The sequence below is a fragment of the Arvicanthis niloticus genome, chromosome 3, assembly GCF_011762505.2.
Source record: "Arvicanthis niloticus isolate mArvNil1 chromosome 3, mArvNil1.pat.X, whole genome shotgun sequence".
In the NCBI taxonomy this organism is placed as follows: domain Eukaryota; kingdom Metazoa; phylum Chordata; class Mammalia; order Rodentia; family Muridae; genus Arvicanthis; species Arvicanthis niloticus.
In genome coordinates this window covers 65,895,272-65,903,828 of record NC_047660.1, presented here as the reverse complement: position 1 = coordinate 65,903,828, position 8,557 = coordinate 65,895,272, and the positions used below count along the sequence as shown (strand labels likewise).

Sequence of the window (8,557 nt, the reverse complement as noted above, 5' to 3'; positions counted from 1 at the left end):
TCTTTAAAGCTTGAAGATGTGTCACTGTGTCCCACAGTATATGCACAATGAGATTTTTTTCATTTTGTGTTTGCTTTTTATTTTGCTTCTGTGGGGGAAGGGAGGTTATGAGAGAGGCAGCTAGATACAAATTGTCTGGGAGACAAATGGAGTAGGGGCACATGATGTGAAACTCACAAAGAATGAATAAAAAACTGAGAAGCAAAAATTAAACTTGAAGATGGATTTGAATGGGGAATGTATGCAGTGATAAGGGTAAAAATTATGCTGTATAAAAAAAATCTCACGCAGATTTTCATTGCAGACTTTCATAGAGGAGTTTTTAGTGCAGGTGACTGCTTATGTGTGGAACCTATTATTACAGAGAAAGATGACAACATCTGCTAAGTTTGAACACATAAGCTCACCTTTCTTTCCATCTTGACTTGGAGCAAATGTCTCTTCAAAACTCCAACTAAACTCTCAAGTGCTTTACTTTTTACTAGTTAAGTTAGAATACTTGGCAATTTGAATCTTTTCTTGGTCACTTTTGTGACTCCACAAGATGGCAGTGTTTTCTTTGGGATTCTGAGCAAAGATCTCAAGAGAAAGAGAAGTGGGGCATGGGGTGGTGTTGGGGGTGGGGGAGGACGGAGAGGAGAAGAAGGGTACAGGAAGAGGAGGAGTGGGTAGAGAAAGGTCTGGATGAAAGGCTTGGTGCTGCTGAGATCATTAAGAGTCTCTTTTCTAGTTGTCAACTTAGAGTTGAGGATCTTAGTCCTCAGTGAAGAGGAAGGAAGACAGAATGAAATCCTTGAGTGTTTCACTAGTGGTCCTGTGGCTTCAGCTAAAGTGTAAGTTTTCAAATTCTTTTGGGATTCAGGTGTGATATATAATGTTATTGCCTGCTCCAGGCTAATGGTAGAAATACAGATGTTTTAAATCTACAGTTAGAAAGTGGGAAGCCCGTGGGATAGTCATTCTAGCATGTTAGCATCCATATGTATCTAGTCTTGATTGCCTGGTCTTTGTCTTTCTGTACAGGGGTGAACAGCCAGCAGAAGGTGCAGCAGAGCCCAGAATCTGTGATTGTCCCAGAGGGAGCCATGACCTCTCTCAACTGCACTTTCAGCAGCAGTTCCTCTTACTCCTTCTGGTGGTACCAACTGCATCCTGGGAAAGTCCCCAAGGCACTGATGTCCATAGTCTCTGATGGTGAAAAGAAAGAAGGCAGATTCACAATTCGCCTCAATAAAGCCAGCCTGCATGTTACTCTGCACATCAGAGACTCCCAGCCTGATGACTCTGCTCTCTACTTCTGTGCAGTGAGCACACAGTGCTCCCCAGGCACCTGCAGCCTGCACACAAACCTACTGCACAGCATCTAGACCTGACATACATCACAGATCACACAGTGGAGCTATTCTGTTTCTATTCTATATGCAGTGGGATTTATTAATAAGAATAGAGTGGTCTTGATTGACTGGGAAAATATTTTAAAAGTAAAAAAAACAAATAAACAAAACAAAACAAAACAAAACAAAACAAAACAAACCCCATGTAATCCTGATGAGAAAGGCACATTACTGGTTTAGTTGAAACATTTTCCACTTTTGGAATATTTTTCCTTCTTACATGCGGATGGTTATACAACAATGTACACACTATTAATGTGCATATCTTGTTGAGCTGGAAGACAAATACATGACCATGAGACTTACTACATGCCATGCCATAAAGACAACCATCGACTCTACAGCACCATTCCTTCTTTGCTTTTAAACTTTTTCAATAAAAATACTTGTTTTCTAATTTTTGAAAACTAACTTACAAAGTACCAGGTTTCTCTACAGCAGTTTCACTCATATTTATTGTTGGTTGCTGCATCCTGAAGCTTATCCTCTCTAACATCTCCCTGTTCCCCATTCCCACTTAAAACTTTTGTTCTCAGTAGTCCCTTTGCACTTCTGTACCTTGTGCTCCATTGCCTTCCCAGTCACCTTCCTGAATGCCCCCTTTCTCCTTTGTGGGCAGCTTTCTACACACACTCATAGTCTCATGAGGACATAGAGATAAAAATTAGAAGCTAAGATTTGTATGCAGTTTTCTCTATGAGGACAGAATAATTCACACAATATTTTCATGGAAATTTTATAATTTAATTTTTCTATATGCTGAATTCCATATATATACATATATATGTATATGATATATATATATATATCATATATATATCAAATTTTCATTATCCATTCTTTTATTGATGAACATCTTACATACCTTCACTTCATAACAATTTCAAATAGAACAACAGTAAGCATGGTTGAGCATGTATCTCTTTTGTGAGATTACAGAGTCCTTCAGATATATATATATATATATCTAGAAATTACATAGGTGGATCCTGTAAGTCTTCCCCTTATAACTTTATGGTTTTTTGAGACAAGGTTTCTCTGTGTAGCTCTGGCTGTCCTGGGACTCACTCTGTAGACCCGGCTGGCCTCGAACTCAGAAATCTGCCTGCCTCTGCCTCCCAAGTGCTGGGATTAAAGGCGTGCGCCACTTCTGCCCAGCAACTTACCTGTTTTTATGCCAATACCATGTGGGTTTTATTACTGTAGATTTGTAGTATCGCTTGAAACCAGGAATAATTACACATCTGGAAGTTCTTTTATTTTCTAGGATTGTTTTAAATATCCTACGTTTTTGTTTTTCCATTTTGAAGTTGTACATGATTTTTTTCAAGGTCAGTAAAGAATTGCATTGGAAATTTGATGGGTACGGCCTTGAATCTGGAGATTGCTTTTTGGTAAAATGGCCATCTTTACTGGTTGATCCTATTAATCCATGAACATGGGAGAGCTTTCTACCTTCTGATACCTTCAACTTCATTCTTCAAAGACTTGAAATTTTTATCATGCAGGTCTTCACCTGATTGGTTAGACTTATCCCAAGATATTTTATATTATATATGGCTATTCTGAAGGGCCTTGTTGTATTAAGAAAACATTAATGAACCCAGCATGTGGTGTCTTTCTGCCTTGGTCCATTTATATTGCCAGATAAAAGACATACACACATAGTCTTTATTTTTTAATATGCTGTATGAAGCACAATAGTTAGGCAACTGCCTATTTCTCATGCTATTAGAATCCACTTTCCTAGTGATGACCCTCGATTACTATTTACTAATTTCTGTGTTTCATCTGAGGTGCTCTTAACTTCAATTGTCCAGCCCACATAGCCCCATTTGATGGATGGCTCAGCTATCCCATTGCAGCTCTCCTTCTCCCTTCTGCAAATTCCTCCTCTTCCATGGCTCCTTTCTTTCCTCAAGTCTGAGAAACCTAAACCCTACATATGTCTCTTCTCCCCAGCTATTGGCAGTTGGCATATTTATTTACCAGTCAGAATTAACTGGGGACAGGGCTCCTCAGTGTCTTAAGTGTGGACTCTCTTGTTTTTGGGGCACACAGTTTTCTAGGAACCCAAATTAGCATTATAAAACAAGCAACATTAGGCTAAGCCACTACACATTGTTTCCCTAATTTCCTTCTCACTCACTTTGTCATTTGCAAACAGAAGGGCTGTTGATTTTTTTGACTTAATCTTACATACAGCCACTTTGCTGAAGGTATTTTAAAGCTGTAGTTCTCTGGTAGAAATTTTGGGTCTTTTATGCATGGTATGATATCATCTGTGAGTAGCAATACTTTGACTTCTACCTTTTTAATTTGCAAGCTCCCTTCTCCCTCAATTTCCTTCAGTTTTCTGTTGCTCCAGCTAAGACTTAAGTACTATATTGAGTAGATATGGAGTGAGTAGGCATCCTTTTCTTGTTCTTGCTTTTAGTGCAATTCCTTGAATTTCTCTCCATTTAATGTGATGTTGGCTATAGGCTTGCTATATGTTGTTTTTATTATATTGAGATATTTTCCTTGTATCCCTGGTTTCTCCAAGACTCTTATCATGCAGGTGTGTTGATTTTTGTTAAAACCTTTTTCAGCATCTAATGAAATGTTTATTATTATTTTTCTTTCAGTAGGTAGGTTACCTTGACCTATTTTTTTGCACGTTGAACTATTCCTGTATCAGTAGGGAAAAACCTACTTGATCATTGTGGGTGATGTTTTTGATGTTTCCTTAGATTTGCTTTAGACATAATTTATTGATTTTTGTATCAATGTTCAGGAGGGAAACTGGTCTGTAATTCTGTTTCTTTGTTGAGTCTGTGTGTGATTTGGCTATCAGGGTAACTGTGGCTTCGAGAAAAAAGAATCTGACAATGTTCCATCCTATTTTGTGGAATAATTTGAAGAGCACTGACATTAGCTCTTTGAAAGTCCAGTCAAATTCTGTGCTAAAACTGTAGAAACTTAAAATTAATAAAAAGCTCTGATTTTAGTTTTAAACTCAAATATTAACTTCCCTCAGGGACACATCCTGGGAGAAGCACATTTCAAAGGCATTCCAGAGGAAGAAAGACCCAAGAGTTTATGAGGCCTTAGCACAATAAAACCTGGGTAAACAGACTTAGCAACTGGGCCTGAGGAAGGAAACTGAGCCTGAGAATGGCTGTTGGAGTTTGGCCTTTTTGGTTAATGTTTAAGAAGTAATTATATAACTGCCTTTATTAGTCCTGTGAATATGGTATAAATACTGCCCTCAATTTTGGCTCAAGGTTCTTCTTGCCTTCATACAAGAGAACCTTGGTACTGGCTATTATCAATTCATCAATAATCCTCATGTTATTACAGTGAGTCCTGTCCCTGAGTATCTCGGAGGAGGGGGACAGCGGAGGGGAGGGCATGTCCCATGTTATTAGATCTTTAGAATCCAAAAAAACCATCTGGCCCTGGTCTTTGTTTTCTTTCTTTGTTTGGAAGATTTTAATAGTTATTTCAGTATGTATTTGCATCTATTTAAGTTTTTTTTTTTTTATCTGATCTTGATTTAACTTTCCTAAGTGGTATCTATCAAGAAAATTGTCCATTTCTTTTAGGTTTCTCAAGATTGTGGGGTCCAAGTTTTTGAAGTATGACCTGATGATTCTTTCGATTTCCTCAGTGTCTGTTTCCTCAGTGTCCTCTTCATTTCTGATTTTGTTAATTTGAACATTATCTCTTTGCTTTATAGTTCTTTTGGATAAGGATTTTCATATCAGGTTGATTTTCTCAAAGAACCGAGTCTTTGTTTCATTGAAACCTTGTATTGTTTTCTTTGTTTCTACTTTATTGTTTTCATCCATTTGTTGATTTCCTGCTGTCAACTCCTCTTGGGTGTATTTACTTCTTTTTCTTCTAGAGCTTGTAGGTATGTTTTTAAGTTAGTAGCATGGGATCTCTCCAATTCCTTTATGAAGGCACTTAGTGCTCTAAACTTTTCTATTAAAAGAGCTCTCATCATGTCCCATTCGTCTTTATTTATTTATTCGTCTTTATTGTCTTTTACTCGATTCTTTTAAGAGATTAAAAGATTTCCTCTTTAAGGACTTCTATTCTCTTTGTAAAGTTGTTTTAAAGGTTGTTCTCTTGTGTTTCAGCTGTGTTGGAATAGTCAGGACTTGCTGTACTGGTACTGCTGGGCTCTGGTGGTGACACATTGCTTTAGATGTTGTTGATTTTGTTATTACACTTACTTATAGACATATCTGGATTTGGAGTGATTGTAGGTCTAGGTTCCAATTTCTGGGTTTGTTTTTGTTGGGTGGCTGTTTTCTTTTTTGGTTTCTATTTCCTCTTGATTTTTGACTGCAGTGCCAGTGTTACCTCTTCCACCCCTAAATGGTGGCTGGACTTCTGATGGCATAGATGGACTTGGGCCAAGCAGGGAGTTACTACCTCATTTGGGAGCTAGCATTTTGGTGATGTGCATAGTCTCTCATCTGGCTCAGGATATTCTGGAGTTTAGGATGTTCATCTGGATTTTGATGGGGTAGGAGGCTTCTGCCTGTTTAGGGGGAGTTGGCCTGGTCTCTGACTTTCAGGATGCTGGCTTGGTTTCTGGTGGTATAGGAGGTTTCCTATAGAGGTGTGGGCCAGGATGATGAGGAGAGGAGGGACAGTTAGAGTTATGCTGGGCAGGTATACATGGAGTGGTGGCAGTGAGGAGGTGGCTTACCTGTTTTTCAGAGTTTTTGGCTGTCCTCTAGTGGGGTAGGAGGCTCTTACTGGAGGTGTGTGCTGGAATATTGGGAAGAAGATAGGTGGGGCAGTTGGGGTTATGCTGGATAGTGTGGGCAGGGTTGTGGGCAGTCTTACATGGAGTGGTGGCAGTGAGGAGGTGGCTTACCTCTTTTTCAGAGTTTTTGGCTGTCCTCTAGTGGGGTAGGAGGCTCTTACTGGAGGTGTGTGCTGGAATATTGGGAAGAAGATAGTTGGGGCAGTCCAGTTCAGGAGTCTCACCTGGCCAGTGGTGGTGCAGGAAGATTCTGCCAGAGGTGTGGTTTGAGATATTAATATCATCACTTTTTGTTTGGCTGAAATAGACTTATAAGAGCCCTTTGGATGAGATATATAATGGACTTGTATGCCATGAAAAGATATTAATATTTTATAGCCAACCTCTCTGTAGATAAGTATAACCTATTTTTAGTGAAGATAATATTGCACAGCCAGAGTGAAATCAGACTTAGTAAAGATGTCATCATAGAGTCTGGAAGTGTTTCAAGCACTCTAGACAATTCTGAGAGACAAGGAGAAGAGGCTTTGATTATTATTATAGCAGTCCTAGTTTGATTTCTGTTACTATGATAAATTATTCTGACAAAAATAAAGCTAGAGGAAAGCCCCCACACAGAACATATACTGCCATGTTATTTCTCATATATGGATCCTAGGTTCTATCTTTAGATTTTTCTGTTTAAATTGAAGTCACTGCACAGGCATCTACAATGGGGCCACTGGAAGAAAAAACACATCTTAATGAAAGGTGAATAGTATTACAGGTATCTAAGGCAATAAATATCACTACATGAAGCCATAGGTTTGTAGATGATATTTCTAAAGCTAGGTGTGTGATACATCCATGTGAGTTATTATCCAGGGCGATCCCACAGGTCTCCAAAGCAACATTCAATATTGCCATTGCTCCTTGTTATGTAACATCATTAATTGATAAGATTCTACTGCTGAACAGGCCACATATTTTGATATATAGAGAAATCACATTAGAACAAATGTAGAATATTTTCTTCTACATAGAAGGCTATTAGGGGAGGTACAGCATCATTGGAACTACTAGCTGTGGACCCTCCTGTATGCTAATTGATCAGCCTGCCAACAGGATGTGCCCATTGATGCAATAGTGATATGTCTGTTTTAAGGAGCAACCAAATATTTCTCATTATATTTCAGGCCTGCTCTTTGTGAAAAGGCATACACATGGTATGTCAGCCTGTACAAAAGCCCATGTCTATGAAATTTGAAAAAAAGGAAAGAAAATGTTATTTTAATAGGTGACAATATAGGGACACAGTGTAAGTCACACGTTACAAAAAATTACTGAAGTTGTGTATGAGGAAAGTTCCGATGGGCTAAACTCTAGTTTAGTTTTTGTCCACCAGGGGGTGGAGTTTCCTAACACAAGATCAATATCAGTGTGAACTTAAGCTTCATAGGTTCATTATTTTGTTTCATTCCATCATTTCTTCATGTGAAGAGTTGAGAGCGTCACTCTGCTGACACTGAACATGAACACTTCTCCAGTTTTAGTGACTGTGATGCTGCTGTTCATGCTTGGTAAGTTAAGTGACTTAAAATTTCCACTCTTTCTTCTCTGATGTTAGAATATATTTAATTATTTATGAAATTTGTCCTTATTGTAACACAGATGTCCTCTTCTTCCTCCAGGGATGAGGAAGACCCTTGGAGACTCAGTGACCCAGAAACAGGGTCAAGTGACCCTCTCAGAAGATGACTTTCTATTTATAAATTGCACTTATTCAACCACAAGGTACCCGACTCTTTACTGGTATGTCCAATATCCTGGAGAAGGTCCACAGCTCCTTTTGAAAGTCACAACAGCCAACAATAAGGGAAGCAGCCGAGGTTTTGAAGCTACATATGATAAAGGAACCACGTCCTTCTACTTGCAGAAAGCCTCAGTGCAGGAGTCAGACTCGGCTGTGTACTACTGTGCTCTGGGTGACACAGTGGCAGAAACTGTAGGGGGAGCTGAACACAAACTCTGAGAAGCAAAAAGAAGCCTGGCATTTTATCATCTGCTTTTGGATCACTCTGTTTTCCCCACAGTCTGTGCTATGTGCCCTGTTTTTCTCTGGTTGATGGAAATCATACAAATGGTCTGAGCAGAACTAGAAAGAGATGTTAACACAGCTAGATTTTTATACGGGAAACTGAAACCCTAGCACATCAGTGGTTCCTCATGGGATAATAGTGATTTCACAGAAAAGCCATGGAAACAGTAACATGGTCAGTTGCTTTAACTCCATGTACCAGTCATTATCTTCATGTTGTTGCATGTCATCTGCAGCATGACATAGAGGGCCAGATATGTCAGGAAAGATGGCATTTAGATAATTCTAGTTGATACTATGGAAGGACAGGTATCAGAAAGG

General features: G+C 39.0%; 1 pseudogene; it reads left to right on the top strand.

The window, feature by feature from the left end:
* The first annotated feature begins 980 nt into the window (after positions 1-980).
* On the top strand, positions 981-1,367 carry LOC117705825 (T-cell receptor alpha chain V region 2B4 pseudogene; annotated as a pseudogene).
* Positions 1,368-8,557: the final 7,190 nt, after the last annotated feature.